This window comes from Rana temporaria, chromosome 6, assembly GCF_905171775.1.
Source record: "Rana temporaria chromosome 6, aRanTem1.1, whole genome shotgun sequence".
NCBI lineage: Eukaryota > Metazoa > Chordata > Amphibia > Anura > Ranidae > Rana > Rana temporaria.
Genome location: NC_053494.1, coordinates 135,175,092 through 135,190,524, shown reverse-complemented (window position 1 = coordinate 135,190,524; position 15,433 = coordinate 135,175,092). Strand labels below are relative to the sequence as shown.

The window sequence follows — 15,433 nt, the reverse complement described above, 5'->3', positions numbered from 1 at the left end:
GAGCAAGGAATATACTCTATGTAGGATAAAAACTAAAAACCGAAGTAGCAGGTGGAGTGGCTAACAAAAGCTAGCATAACTCCTAGCGCCGCACTGCGTGTACCAGGAAGTGTCGGCAATAGCCTGGAAACGGCGTGCGTTCCACCAACGACCAGCTGGGAACCGGAAGTGCGTGCGTGTATGCGTGTATCCGCTTTACGTACGTTTCGTTCGGATACGTCTTCAGAAGCGGGTGCACGCATACAGCAGAGGGTTGCCCATATAGCCGACTTCATTATGCAAACACCTCCCACCAGCGGCGGTAGCCAATCGTGTTTATTTGCATTGGTTTCCCATCGAATCATATATAAAGAGGGTGAGCCCTTGGATTGTTCTATTTGCATATTTATGCCTCGGAGTCCCAGATGAGGCCAATAATATAAATGAAGCGTCAGCAATATAAGCGCAGATCGATAAACATTACTAATATCACAGTATAACAATAAGCAACCTGCTCTGCTGTAGTAAGCCCTAAATGGACAATCATGGGCAAGTATAGACATACAGACTAGATAAAAGAAAATTGTGTATAAAGGTTGAATGGGGGAAATATAAGGTATAAGGTACAAGTAGATATTTAGTTCTAGGGGGATAAGGTCAAATATATGAACCAGGGCCCAACTATCATAGGCTAGTAGTTGGAGAACGAAATATCCCCTCGGTCTTAGGTGGCTGCATTTAAAGATGAAAGGTGTATATGAAAAATGTATATTAAAGCCACCATAATCTCATGGCAATCCAATGGTAGGTAAATGATGAATAATAATTGATAATTAGTTAGCAAACAAAGGAGAATGTTAGCTAGTAATATATGAAGAGGCTCCCAAAGTGGTCTTAGTGGTGATCCTTACTAAGCAATATAGATATTAGTAATTACCTCGAAAGGGTAAGTATCTAGAGATTATCTTATTGAGGACTATTCTCTTATTGAAGTAAAGACCTTCTAGGTGATGGGCAGAAGTGTAGTTATGATACACGGTCTAAATGGCCTATTGACAACATTTATAGTAGAAGTGCACATAAATGAATGTGAGTCACCCCATATCCGCTCAATGGTCATCAGTCAGATAGAGTTTGAAATAAGAGGGACAAAAATATATATCAGCGGGTGGTATAATACATAACCCAGCTACCATAAAATTCTGTATCACCCCAAAGAAGGTGGGGGTGTACAGAATTGGTGAAATCCCATACGGTATGTCAAAGAATGGGGGGCGACGGGCTAATTTGAAGGTGGAGATCTCGCCTAATAAACGAATAGTGCTCAGAGTTAGTAAAAGATGGTACATATGTCTCGTTTTAAATGGTCAAATTCAGGGGTTTGCCAAGAAACAGTTTAAATCTATGTCCTTATTTAACCCATAAGGCGCCAATGTTCCCAGACGGTAGATCCAACTGGTTTCGTTCTGGGAGATGGCGGTGGTTTTATTGCCACCTCTCCAGTTGTCTTTTACAAGATCTATACCGTAAAAAATCAGGCCACTAGGGTCTTTGTGGTGGACCTCTTTAAAGTGGCGTGAGAGGTAATGTTTGTCATATCCTGTTTTGATCCTATTTATATGCTCACGAATTCTCACTTTAAGAGGTCTGGTGGTTCTTCCCACATATTGTAGGTGGCAGGGACATTCGATGATATACGTCACATGGGTGGTGCTGCAGGTGATGAGTTCTTTGATCTTGTATTCTTTAAAGTCAGTTCTTGATTTAAAACTCATTTTTCATCTCGGTTGGTTTTTGCTCACTCTGCAAGGCAGGCATTTCTGGCATTTATAAAAACCTTTAAGTTCAGGGCATATATTGACTGATTTTGGTGGGTCTATGACGTTATGCACAAGGAGATGACGAAGAGAAGGGGCACGCCTGTAAATAAAATTGGGTTTTTTCCCCAGTATTTTAGTAAGAGCATGGTCTTCTTGTAGGATTGGCCAGTATTTTTTGATTATGTGCTCAAAATCCTTATATTGAGAGTTAAAACCTGTGATGAATGCTACATTTCGCTTATTCTGCTTGTTCTTTATTTTAGGTGCCAGCATGTTGTTCCTATCCATGTTAAGAACTTCTTCTTTCAATTTTAACAGGTTTTGCTCCTTGTACCCCTTTTCCTTGAATCTATCTATGATTATGTCGGCTTGTATTTTGTAATCTGCAATCGAACTACAATTTCTCCGGAGCCGCATCATTTGTCCTTTAGGTATGTTTTACTTCCACCTAGGGTGGTGGCAGCTGGCTGATGGAATGTATCCATTGCGGTCCGTTGATTTGAAATGTGTTCTGGTCTGTAATGTTGAGCCGTCTTTGAAAATCTGAAGATCAAGGAAATCTATACATTCTCTATCGCATTTTCCCGTAAAGGTGAGGCCATATCTGTTGGAGTTCAGCTCCTCTAGGAATTCCTGGAAGCTGTCGGTCGTCCCATCCCACAAGATGATGACATCATCGATATACCGACGGTATAGTTTGATATGGGGAATGTTTCTATTGTAAACGTATTCCTCTTCCCAACAGTCCATTAATAAATTTGCAACACTGGGGGCATAACGTGCCCCCATCGCCACGCCTCTGGTTTGAACGTAGTAAGTTCTGTTGTACCAGAAATAATTGCATTTCATGGCCATTTCAAGTCCTTCTACAATGAAATTAATCTGTTGTTGCTTTAGCCCTGTGCTTTGATGTAGTGCTTTTTCCACCCCCATAATGCCATCTTTCTGTGATATACTGGTGTACAGTGAGTTGACATCTATAGTAGCTAGTAGTAGATCTTGTACTTCGTCAATATGTTGCAATTCGTTAATAAGTTGCAGGCTGTCCCGAAGATGTGATCTCCCCTCTTTAACAATCGGTTGTAGGTAAGTGTCCAGATATTCCCCCAGACGGGAAAAAATGGAGTTTATCCCGCTTATAATGGGGCGACCTGGGGGTTTAAGCAGTCTCTTATGGATCTTCGGAGTGTAGTAGATCACTGGAGTTTTAGTGGAGTTAGACACCAGATACTCTGCCTCCTTCTTATTGAGTATCCCCATGGTGGCACCCTTTTTGACATATTTAGTCAATTTTTTGATGTATCTCGCTTTCGGGTTGCCTTTGAGTTTTTTATAGGTGTTTTCAACCCTCAATAGGTTCTCCATTTCTTCCTCATACTCTGCTTTATTTAGGATTACCAGTCCACCCCCCTTGTCAGCTGGTCTGATAATAACCTCATTTTTGTTGCCAATCTCCTTAATAGTTTTCCACACATTTTTATTTTTATTTTTAAATGTTTTCTGTAGTTTCCTTAAATCCCCCTCCACCATCTTTTTAAACGCTCCTATACACTGGTTGCCCGGTGTGTTGGGATTAAATGTGGAGTTATTCTTCAAGCTAGTTTGAATATACTCTGAAACTTCCATAGCACTCTCCTCTGTGTTATTCAGAAAGAATTTTTGTAGGTTAAGTTTTCTAAGGAATTTCTGGAGGTCGATGAAGACCTCGAATTGATCTAGAGTTTTTTCTGGGGCATATTTAAGGCCTAAATCTAAAATGTGTAGCTCGTCTTGGGTTAATTGGATATTGCTGAGATTAAATATACCTTTCCCTAATGTTGCCTTTGGCGTTTTCTTCTGCCCTCCCCTGCACCCTCTGGTGCGTTTTCTCTTTGGGTTTGCTCCAATTCCTGATTGTAGGATCTGTTCCATGGGTTGGGATAGGGTCCCTGACCTTGGTACGGTTGATTTCTTTGGCTTTCTCCTCTTCCTGACGGTCGTATCTGGGTAGCCCCTCGGTTGCCATTCCCCCCTCTCCATCCAGGATTTCCATAGCCTGTCCTTGGCCTCCATCTTCCTGGTGGACGAGTGTTGTGGCCACCTCTGTGAAAATCCCCATAATCCCTCATATCTCTTCCTTGGTTGTAGTAGGGATCATATGGGTACTGATTTCTTCCTGGGGAATTTCTATTGCGACTCTGTGACCTCCACCTAGGGGGGTTTCTGTTGCGGCTTTGTGACCTCCATCTAGGGGGGTTAGGGCTCCTTTGGTACTCATCATCATGGTATCTGACCCTTCTATTGTCAGGCCTCACCTGTTGACCCCTAGGTGTGTGAACAGTGTTCTGTATGAATTCCCTGGGTCTATCAGGTGCTATTAAATCAGTGATGTCTCTCAAGGAGCTGTCTTCTGGATTATTCACCAGGTTCAGTTCATTTTCATCCAAGAGTGTGTCATCGAGGTTTTCACTAGGTTCCTCCATGGAGGCTTGCCATTTATAGACTTGCGCGTTTTTATAATCTAGAGCGTCTCTTTTGAATTTCTTTTGTTTTTTAGTCTGTATGTCACTATCGTATTTTTTAATCACATCCTGCAATTCTTTAGTTTTATCTTTATAGTCCTGCTGGTTTGCAAATGGTAGCAGTAAATTTTGGATTTCTTTTATACTTTGTTCTATTGCCTTAAGTTTTAATCTCTAGATACTTACCCTTTCGAGGTAATTACTAATATCTATATTGCTTAGTAAGGATCACCACTAAGACCACTTTGGGAGCCTCTTCATATATTACTAGCTAACATTCTCCTTTGTTTGCTAACTAATTATCAATTATTATTCATCATTTACCTACCATTGGATTGCCATGAGATTATGGTGGCTTTAATATACATTTTTCATATACACCTTTCATCTTTAAATGCAGCCACCTAAGACCGAGGGGATATTTCGTTCTCCAACTACTAGCCTATGATAGTTGGGCCCTGGTTCATATATTTGACCTTATCCCCCTAGAACTAAATATCTACTTGTACCTTATACCTTATATTTCCCCCATTCAACCTTTATACACAATTTTCTTTTATCTAGTCTGTATGTCTATACTTGCCCATGATTGTCCATTTAGGGCTTACTACAGCAGAGCAGGTTGCTTATTGTTATACTGTGATATTAGTAATGTTTATCGATCTGCGCTTATATTGCTGACGCTTCATTTATATTATTGGCCTCATCTGGGACTCCGAGGCATAAATATGCAAATAGAACAATCCAAGGGCTCACCCTCTTTATATATGATTCGATGGGAAACCAATGCAAATAAACACGATTGGCTACCGCCGCTGGTGGGAGGTGTTTGCATAATGAAGTCGGCTATATGGGCAACCCTCTGCTGTATGCGTGCACCCGCTTCTGAAGACGTATCCGAACGAAACGTACGTAAAGCGGATACACGCATACACGCACGCACTTCCGGTTCCCAGCTGGTCGTTGGTGGAACGCACGCCGTTTCCAGGCTATTGCCGACACTTCCTGGTACACGCAGTGCGGCGCTAGGAGTTATGCTAGCTTTTGTTAGCCACTCCACCTGCTACTTCGGTTTTTAGTTTTTATCCTACATAGAGTATATTCCTTGCTCTATTGTTTTTTATTACCCAGTATTTTTATTTATTATTATTTTTACATTTTATACACTGCGCATGTTATTGCTAGTGTTAATAAATCAGCGTTTGATCAAACATACTACGCTATGCTAGTTCATTTGTTTTGTTGGAGGACTGCTGACCAATAAACGGTACCCCCATTCCTGAACCCGGAATTCCACCAATAAGGAGGAAAGGAAACACCAAGGACAGCAGAGGAACCGTGGGAGATCCTAGAATCGTTGGAGGCATACTTCTTGCACTGTACCCCTGCAGGGGTTAGTGCCTCTGGTGAGTGGGGACCCAAAGGGGGAGCACCGTGATCACTGCGTGGAATTGTCACCAATGTTCAATTGAGCACCCACCTTTTTAGGTGCACCTTTACAAGCACGGATCCCTTCAATTCTTGGATGGACTTTATCCCTTGTTAATTCATTTAATTGTCACTTTGTATGAAGACTGTCCTTTATATTGCTTCACAGTTTTGGACTATTTTTATTTTCCATTTTTCATTTTTGTATTTTCTATACACTCAATACCTATGATGATTGATTGTCTCACTGGATTTTACTAATTGAGTTACCGTCTGCATTTATTATTACATTTCACTTCCCATATGTTTATGGGTCTTATGAGTACATTGCACCCACTTAGTGGAAACACACACACAGGCTAGCGTATAGCCTATTAGTGATAGCACAGCTTGGGTTACTCGTATAGTGTACCACCTTTGGTTGAGTTCAGTCTTTACATGCCAGTTTCTGGTCACTGATATTACACTTACTACCCAACATTTGTTGGTTTCCACGGTTTACTAACATTTACTTATTCACTTATTCACGCACCTCTTAGGGTCACTGTCTACTATATTTTAATATATACACAGTTTATAAGTAGGGCAGCGCCACCACCCCATTCCATTTTCCATTTTTCTTTTAGCCTTTCCCCTCGGGGAATTGTTCTTGGGGGGCTGCAGCCTAAACCTTTTTCTTTTCATATTTGTTATTTATCTACTTCGTTGGCACTGATTGGCCTCACACTATAGTATTCTACATTTGTATTAGCCTTGGTGGGTCCTAAGCGCGGTTCATTTCCCTTTTTATCTAATATCCAAGGTATGCAGCAACCCTTCCTTTCTGGAAGTAGGTTTAGGGAAGAAGGATGGTAATACCAAATCCTGGTTCAAATGAAAACTGGATATGACCTTCGGAAGGAAGGAAGGATGAGGGCGGAGAACGACCCTGTCCTTATGAAAAACAAGATATGGTTCCTTACAGGATAAGGCTGCCAGCTCCGAAACTCTTCTTGCGGAAACTATGGCAACCAAAAATACTAACTTCCTTGTCAGTAGAACCAAGGAATATCAGCCAACGGCTCAAACGGTTGTTTCTGTAAACTTGACAGAACAAGATTTAAATCCCACGGGCAAAGCGGGGATTTAACTGGAGGTCTAATACGTAAGACCCCTTGAAGGAAGGTCTTAACCAGCGAGTGGGTGGCCAGCGGCCGCTGAAACCACACTGACAGAGCAGAAATCTGTCCTTTGATTGTGCTTAATGCCAATCCTTTATCCACTCCTAGCTGGAGAAAACTTAATACTCTATCGATGGTAAATTTGCGAGAAAGCCATCGCTTGGACTCACACCAGCCTACATAGGCCTTCCAGACCCTGTAATAAATCACCCTAGAGACCGGTTTCCTGGCTCTGATTAGGGTAGAGATTACTTTCTGAGACAGACCTCTACCCCTGAGAATCAGGGATTCAGCTTCCAGGCCGTCAAATTTAGATGCCGTAAGGCAGGGTGGAGGATCGGACCTTGCGATAGCAGGTCTGGCCGTAGAGGAAGAGTCCAAGGGTCTCCCACTACCATCCTTAAGATTAGTGAGTACCATGCCCTTCTGGGCCATGCTGGAGCTACCAGGATGACTGGTATGTGCTCCACCCGGATCCTGCGCAGCAGGCGGGGTAGTAACTGGAGCGGGGGAAACGCATAAAGAAGTTTGAACTGATGCCAAGGGCAAACCAACGCATCGGTTCCGCAGGCCATCGGATCCCTTGAGCGGGACATGAACCTGTCTAGTTTCTTGTTGAGTCTCGATGCCATGATATCCACGTCCGGCACTCCCCATCTTTGGCAGAGTGCTTGAAAGACTAGTGGATGCAGAGACCATTCCCCCGGCCATAGAGTCTGGCGGCTTAAGAAGTCCGCCTGAAAGTTGTCCACTCCTGGAATGAATATTGCCGATATGCAGGGCACATGAGCCTCTGCCCATAGAAGAATCAAGCTCACCTCTCTCTGAGCGGCTTGACTCCTGGTTCCCCCTTGGTGATTTATGTATGCCACGGCCGTGGCATTGTCTGATTGAATTCTCACCGGGAACCCCTGCAATTTTGACGTCCAAGCCCTGAGGGCTAGTCGAGCAGCTCTGAGCTCCAAGATGTTGATGGGCAACTGCTTCTCTGGCTTTGCCCAAGTACCTTGGCGAGTGCAACCATCCAAAATTGCTCCCCAGCCCGTCAGGCTGGCGTCTGTGGTCACTATCTTCCAAGCCACTGGGCTGAAAGACCTCCCCTTCAGTAGATTCTGAGGGTCTAACCACCAACACAGACTTTGTCGGACTCTTGATGAGAGCGGCAACGGGATATCCAAGGCCTGTGGCCTTCTGCTCCATGCTGACAGGATGGCTGCCTGTAGGATGCGAGTGTGGCTCTGGGCGTATGGTACCGCCTCGAATGTGGCCACCATCTTGCCTAGTAACCTCATACATAGGCGAATAGTCGGTTCTTTCTTGCTTAGAACCAGTAGGATTAATTCCTTGATGGCTTTTACCTTCCTCAGAGGTAGGAACACTCCTTGTTGTTCTGTGTCTAATCTCATGCCGAGATATTCCAACTGCTTTGTGGGCTGGAAAGCTGACTTTTCTCGATTTAGGACCCAGCCGAACCTCTCGAGGTATTGGACCGTGAGGGCCACTGCTCGCTCCAAGCCGGGAGACGAGTGATCTATGACTAGGAGGTCGTCCAGGTATGCTAGGATCGTGACCCCTTGGATCCTTAGTTTGGCTAGGATTGGAGCTAGGACCTTCGTGAACACCCGGGGGGCCGTAGCCAACCCGAAGGGAAGCGCCACGAATTGGAAGTGACGCGAAGCCACCATGAAGCGTAGATATCTTTGATGTGGCTGATAAATTGGAACATGAAGGTAGGCATCCTTTATGTCTATGGACGCCATGAAGTCGTCCTTCTGGAGTGTGGCAGCTGCTGACCGCACGGATTCCATCCGAAATGAGCGGATCTTTAGATATGCATTTACCATCTTTAGGTCCAAAATTGGCCCGACATCTCCATTGGATTTTGGGATGATGAATAGGTTGGAGTAGAAACCCAGCCCCTGTTCCAGGACTGGTACCTCTACTATTACTTCCTGGGAAAGTAGATGATCTAATGCCGATCTTAATGCGGCTCCCTTTTCCGGATCGTTTGGAATCCTCGACTTCTGGAAATGAGGAGGAGGAAACCTTAGGAAATCTAATTTGTAGCCTGTGGCCACGGAAGACCGTACCCACTCGTCGGGAATGCTGGCTTCCCAAATCTCTGAAAAGAGTCGCAGCCTTCCCCCCACCTTCGTGGGTGGGGGCGCCCCTTCATAAGGTTGGCTTGGGGGCTGGTTTTGCTGGTTTGCGAAACCACTGCCTTTTGCCTCTAACAGCCTGTCCTTGTGATCTGCTGTTGAAGCCGAAGTTTGCTTTTGCAGGAGGCCGTCGATACTGCTTGGCATTAGAGGGCCCCTGCCCAGGGGAATACTGTCGTTTAAACGCAGGTCCCTGAACCTTCTTCTTAGTTGGCAAGAGAGTACTCTTGCCGTTTGAAATGGTCTGAATGTATTTATCTAGGTCTTCTCCGAAGAGTCGTCCTCCATGGAAGGGGAACCCTACCAGGAGCTTCTTGCATGGGGGCTCAGCCTCCCAGCTTTTTAACCATAAGAGTCTTCTCATATGGATAAGGGATAACGATAAACGTGACGCTTGCTGGATAGAATCCTTGATTGCGTCTACCGTAAAACATATGGCCTTAGGGACATCCGAAAATTTTTCTGCCTGCTGGGCCGGAATAAGTTTAAGCATCTGCTTAAATTGATCCGATAATGCTTGAGCGACCCCAATCGCAGCCACAGCTGGCTGTACTACTGCCCCTGCAGTAGTGAAGGAGTTCTTAAGTAGTGCTTCCAAGCGCTTATCAACTGGATCCTTGAACACCTGTATGTTTTCTACAGGGCATGTTAACGATCTGTTAACACATGAGATGGCTGCGTCCACTGCAGGAGTAGCCCATCTTTTGGAAAATTTTTCTTCCATAGGATATAGGACAGAGAACCTTTTAGGTGGTAAGAAGATCTTATCTGGCTTGTTCCAATCTTGGAACAAAATTCCCTCTAATAGAGGATGGATCGGAAACACAGCATTGCTTTGAGGCGCCCTCAGTGAGCCCAAAGCTGAAACCGTCGATACCTGGAGATCTGGTACTGGCAAGTAGAATGTCCTATGGACCAAGTCCGACAATCCTTGAATCCACCAGCTCTCCCTCAGGGAGACTGCCCCAGACTCCTCTGTATCCGGGTCTTCGATCCCTGAACCTACTTGGTCCGTGTCCAAGAGGTCGTCCAATTCCCCTGAGGAAAGGACCTCCTCTTCTGAGGGTCCGCGCTCGGGCGACGGAGATCTATTCCGCTTACTGCCCCGCATAGCTGCGGATATCATTTTTCCCATGCTTTTCTGCATCTCTTTTAAAGAGGTGAGTAATACCTCCTCCGTGACCATCTTAGGGTTGGACTGACCCGCGTCAGCTCCAGCCCCAGATCCCGATGGCCCCAAGGCTCCCTGTAGGGAAAACAGCGGCATACCATGGTACAATACCGAGGTACACCTGCTACCTATTGGTATTTGGAACTATAAAAGTTAATTGTCCAAACACCTGTTTGGGGGATAAAAAAATGCTTCCTCTCCCCTAGATGACTTTTTTTTTTTTTTTTTTTTTTTTCGTTTTTGTTTCAAATCCAGGAAAGAAAAAACATTCTGTCCCCCTGAGTAGTATTGCAAAGAAAAACTATGAGATGGAAAAGAAACAGCCTATTTCTAGGCTTGACAAAACAGTCCTCTGAAGACTGCAATATCCTTTCTGGCCACTGTGTGTCCTCGGCGCCCCGTGCTGCCGCTCTGGTCTTTCTCCTCAGTTCCAAAGTATTGATGGAACAAACAAGGAAGGGCCGCCCCTTCCTTTAAGCCACTGACCCGCCCTTCCCCCCAGCAACCTCAAACAGGAAATGCCCCTCCCGACAGGGGGAGGGGGGGGGGATTTTGGGAGGAAGGGACCTCTCTGTTCCAGCAAACTGCAGCCTGCAGCCTGGAACCATGAGGAGGTCAGCGTTTTGCCTGCTTGCAGGCTCTGAGGAGGAAGACTGAATGGAGCATCGCCTGGAGGCCTGCAGGTAAGCAAAGCTCTCTGACACACACATATATTTTTATATAACACAGGCCCCACTCAATGCTTTTCCAACACTACAAGGGAGGTCACATCTTATGGGGAATAATACATAGAGAGCCATCCTATCTTTATGATATGTGACTAGTTTGCCAGATGCAGTGCATAACTTTAGGCATGTCCCCTGTGACCCCCCAGAAAAAAACCTGCTAAGAACCAAGTTCCGCAAGTTTTCCCCTCACTTACCTGCTCCATGCCGCAGGACTTTGCCAAGCAAGAGGCCCAATCTTCCCCCATCTCCGTGGGGATGTCTAGACCTTCAGGCCCTGGGTTCCTATGAAGGATCCACTGTCCTGGGCCCATATAGCACCCTGGCAACAGAAAACTTTAGGTACCCAAAGGTTTCTAAGTTCTGGGCCCAGGGTCCAGCTCTCTAAAAAGAAAAGCATTATGGGCTATACCCCAAGGGTTTGGGGTCCGGTTACTGACCACTTTAGCGCTGAGGCTTTTTTGGACAGAACCGGTAGCTCACCTAATCCCAAGGATGCGGAGGCAAGCTAAACCATGACTAACACCTAAGACACTGGCGTAAAAACTGAGGTACTCCTCCTATGGGAGGGGGTTATATAGGGAGGGGCATTTCCTGTTTGAGATTGCCAGTGTCTACACCTGAAGGTACTCCATATAACCCATATAGTAATGAATGCCGCTCTGTGTCCCGTGATGTACGATAAAGAAATTAAGCATGACCCCACGTAAATGACGTTTTGAACGAACGGCGCATGTGCCGTCCGTAGACGTATCCCAGTGCGCATGCGTCAGATAGAATGCCTAAGATACGTCGAACACTGCCTACGACGTGAACGTAACTTACGCACAGCCCTATTCGCGTACGACTTACGCAAGCGACGTAAAAAGATACGCATGTTCCGACGTCCATACCTTGCATGGGCTGCGCCACCTAGGGAGCAGCTTTATCCTTACGCCGCCGTATGTCTTGCGTATACGGCGTAACCAATTTTGACGGGCGCATGTACGTTCGTGAATTGGCGCATCTTGCTCATTTGCATATTCAACGCGGAAAACGGAAGCGCCACCTAGCGGCCAGCGTAAATATGCACCCCAAGATACGACGGCGTAGGAGACTTACGCCGCTCGTATCTTAGCCTAATTTAAGCGTATCTGGTTTCCAGAATACGCTTAAATTTACGACGGCGTAGATTCAGAGTTACGACGGCGTATCTACTGATACGCCGGCGTAACTCTCTCTGAATCTAGCTAAATGGCACCTTTCTCTTCTGCTTCTGGTTATCAAATTTTAGCCCTAGACCCATTTTCTTCCTTGATGGCACACAGTCGATTTATTTGAGCTGTTATATCAACTAACTGTATTCAATACTAGATCTTATTTAAGAGGCCCCTTGCCTATATGTCCATTCTAATTGTCTATAGTTGTATGCCATTTACACTTTCAAAAGTTAGATCGTCAAGGCCTTTTGCAGGGATTTCTCCTTCTGAAATTCATATGTTGCATCCACATTGCAGGATAATATTTAGACTGCACAGTACACTTTCTGAACTGAAGTAATATAAAATGTATTGAACAAGAAACATTGCCCACGGTTGAGTCCTTTGGTTGGTATATGGTGACAGTCTTTGTTATACTGTAAGTTCTTAGAAAACCTTCAAGGAGTTAGGCTGGCCATACACGGAGCAAATTTCTTGATTCCCCCCCATCAACACAGACAGTGTTGATGTGGGAATCCCTCCTGCTGAGCCATTGTCTTCTTCCAGTGGGGGGCAGGGGAAGCTGTACTCGCCGGGAGAAGACTATATTTATAGCAGTAATGACTAAGCGCACGTGAAGTGTGCAAAACACATCTACCCAGTATTCTGATTCCTGTCATATTTGGGGTGTCCAAATAAAAAGGATTTTGATCTACATTGGTGTGAGGCCATTTCTTCTCATTTCATTGTGTGCGGAGGCAAGCACCTACTGGATCATTAGTCTTCCTGGTCTCACCTGGAGCGGTGGGTGTGCCTTTTTCCATTATAGCAGCCTCTAGCTATAATCGCAGGTAAAACCTGGCATGCTGGTTGTACTCAAGGTTGTACGCAAGTTGATCGATCAGTGCATTTAGCTTGCCCATACACTGTTCGAATCTCGAGCAGTTCCTGCTGAACCAGGCAACAATTCGAACCTTAGCCAGGTTGCCTTAGTACAGGCAAAACCTAACTAACTCTAAACCTACTCTCAAGCTACAAAGCCTAATCTATCTAGCCCAATAAAGAAAAAAAAAAAATCGATATACTTACTTATTCTGCAGCCGATCCAGGACGGTCTCCAGCAGCACCCTCTGTGTACAGGATAGCTACTATGGGGCTTCCGTAGTTGGAAGCCTCTCCTTCACACTCTTACACTCTGAAGCTGCCGCTGACAGCTCTGCCTGGGACTGTACCAGAGTGGCTGCAGACCAGGTAAGTATAGCCATTTTTTCTTTACAGGGCTAGATAGGTTAGGCTTAGAATGTGGCTGAGAGTAGGTGTACAGTTAGGTTTTGCCTTTACTTCCACTTTAAGGGCATGTGTATAGCCACTCCACTATCTCAGCAAGCAATAATAGAATAAAGCCTCATGCACACGGTTGGTTTTCTCGGCAAGAACCAGCAAGAAAACTGCTGGCAGAGGTTTCTTGCCGAGTAAACCGTGCGTGTGCACGAGGCTTTGAGGTTTCTCGTCAAGAAAACTGCCCAGAATCTAGGCGAGAAAAATAGAGAACATGTTCTCTATTTTCTCATCGTGAGATTCTCTGCAGTGTTTTCCTGCCGAGAAACCCGAGCGTGTGTATACTTTCCTCTCCATGGAAACCCGCGCATGCTCAAAATGACTTTGACACATGCGCGGTAGCTTCCAAGGCATAGCTAGGGTGTAGCAAGATGGCGGTGACGGCATCGAATGTGACGAGCGCATGCTCGTCGTAGTCAATGGAGTCACCGCGTTCGTGCCATTCAAAAGAACGGCGGTTCTTTTGAATGGAGTGTCTGTACACTCGGCCGGCAAGAGATTTTTGGCAAGAATCTCGTCAGAAAAAACAAAACAAATGTTTCCCAGCTCTATTAAAGACCTGAAAAATGTAAAAGTGGGCTAAGCCAACGTTGGCCTTCCAGCAGCCCAGGAACTAAGCGTGCCAAGACCACTTTCCAATCTGCAGACTTCTACAGCAATGCATGGTTGTACAATATGCTTCCCAAAGGGCAATTCACAGCTTGCCAACTATTAACCACTTCCCGACGGCCGTACGGCTTTGTACGGCCGCAGGGTGGCTCTAAATCTCTGGGAGGCCGTCTTTTTACGGCCTCCGCTCCCCCTGGCCACTGGGGGGCGCGCGTGCCCGTCGCATCACTGAGATGCCGATGCGCGTGCCTGGCGGCCGCGATGTCCGCCAGGCTCCCGCGATCAGCGGTTACAGAGAGAAGGACATGGATCTGTGTGTGTAAACACACAGATCCATGTCCTGTCAGGGAGAGAGGAGACCGATCTGTGTCCCTTGTACATAGGGACATAGATCGGTCACCTCCCCCAGTCAGTCCCCCTCCACACACAGTTAGAACACTATGCAGGGTACACATTTAACCCCTCCCTTACCCCCTAGTGTTAACCCTTTCAATGCCAGTCACATTTATACAGTAGTTAGTGCATATTTATAGCACTGATCGCAGTATAAATGTGAATGGTGCCAAAAATGTCAAAAGTGTCCGCCATAATGTCGCAGTCCCAATAAAAATCGCAGATCGCCGCCATTACCAGTAAAAAAAAAAAAAATAATAATAATTCTGTCCTTTATTTTGTAGGCGCTATAACTTTTGCGCAGACCAGTCGCTTATTGCGATTTTTTTGATTTTTTTTACCGAAAATATGTAGAATACGTATCGGCCTAGACTGAGAAAAAAAAATTAAAAATGAGGCTATTTATTATAGCAACAAGTAAAAAATATTTTTTTTTTTTCCAAAATAGTCGCTCTTTTTTTGTTTATAGCGCAAAAAATAAAAACCGCAGAGGTGATCAAATACCACCAAAAGAAAGCTCTATTTGTGGGGAAAAAAGGACGCCAATTTTGTTTGGGAGCCACGTCGCACGACCGCGCAATTGTCAAAGCGACGCAGTCCCGGCAGCTGAAATTTCACCTGGGCAGGAAGGGGGTATATGTGCCCAGTAAGCAAGTGATTAATGAACAAATACCAACAAGAAAGTTTTTGTTGTCTTGGGTTTAAAGACTGTTCACTTTAATTGAAATTCATATAGAAATGACATCTCTGCTGTACATTTCACAAATGCCAGGAAAAGATAAACTGCCAGCTGTTATTTATAACCACTGGCTGACATCTGAGAAATTAGGGGACTACAAATCCTTTATATTCAGAGAAATACAACGTGTCCTATCGCTTTATCTTTCCTATTGCAGGAGGGATATGCTGGGACTGTGATTTTGACACATGAGAGTAATGCATGTAGACAGTGTGCTTACCACATCACACACA

General features: G+C 45.1%; 1 protein-coding gene across 2 annotated transcripts in view; it reads right to left on the bottom strand.

Annotated features, from left to right (window-relative positions):
* MAP3K13 (mitogen-activated protein kinase kinase kinase 13) overlaps window positions 1-15,433 on the bottom strand; it is a 204,369-nt gene that overhangs the window by 131,206 nt on the left and 57,730 nt on the right. The window lies entirely within an intron of this gene.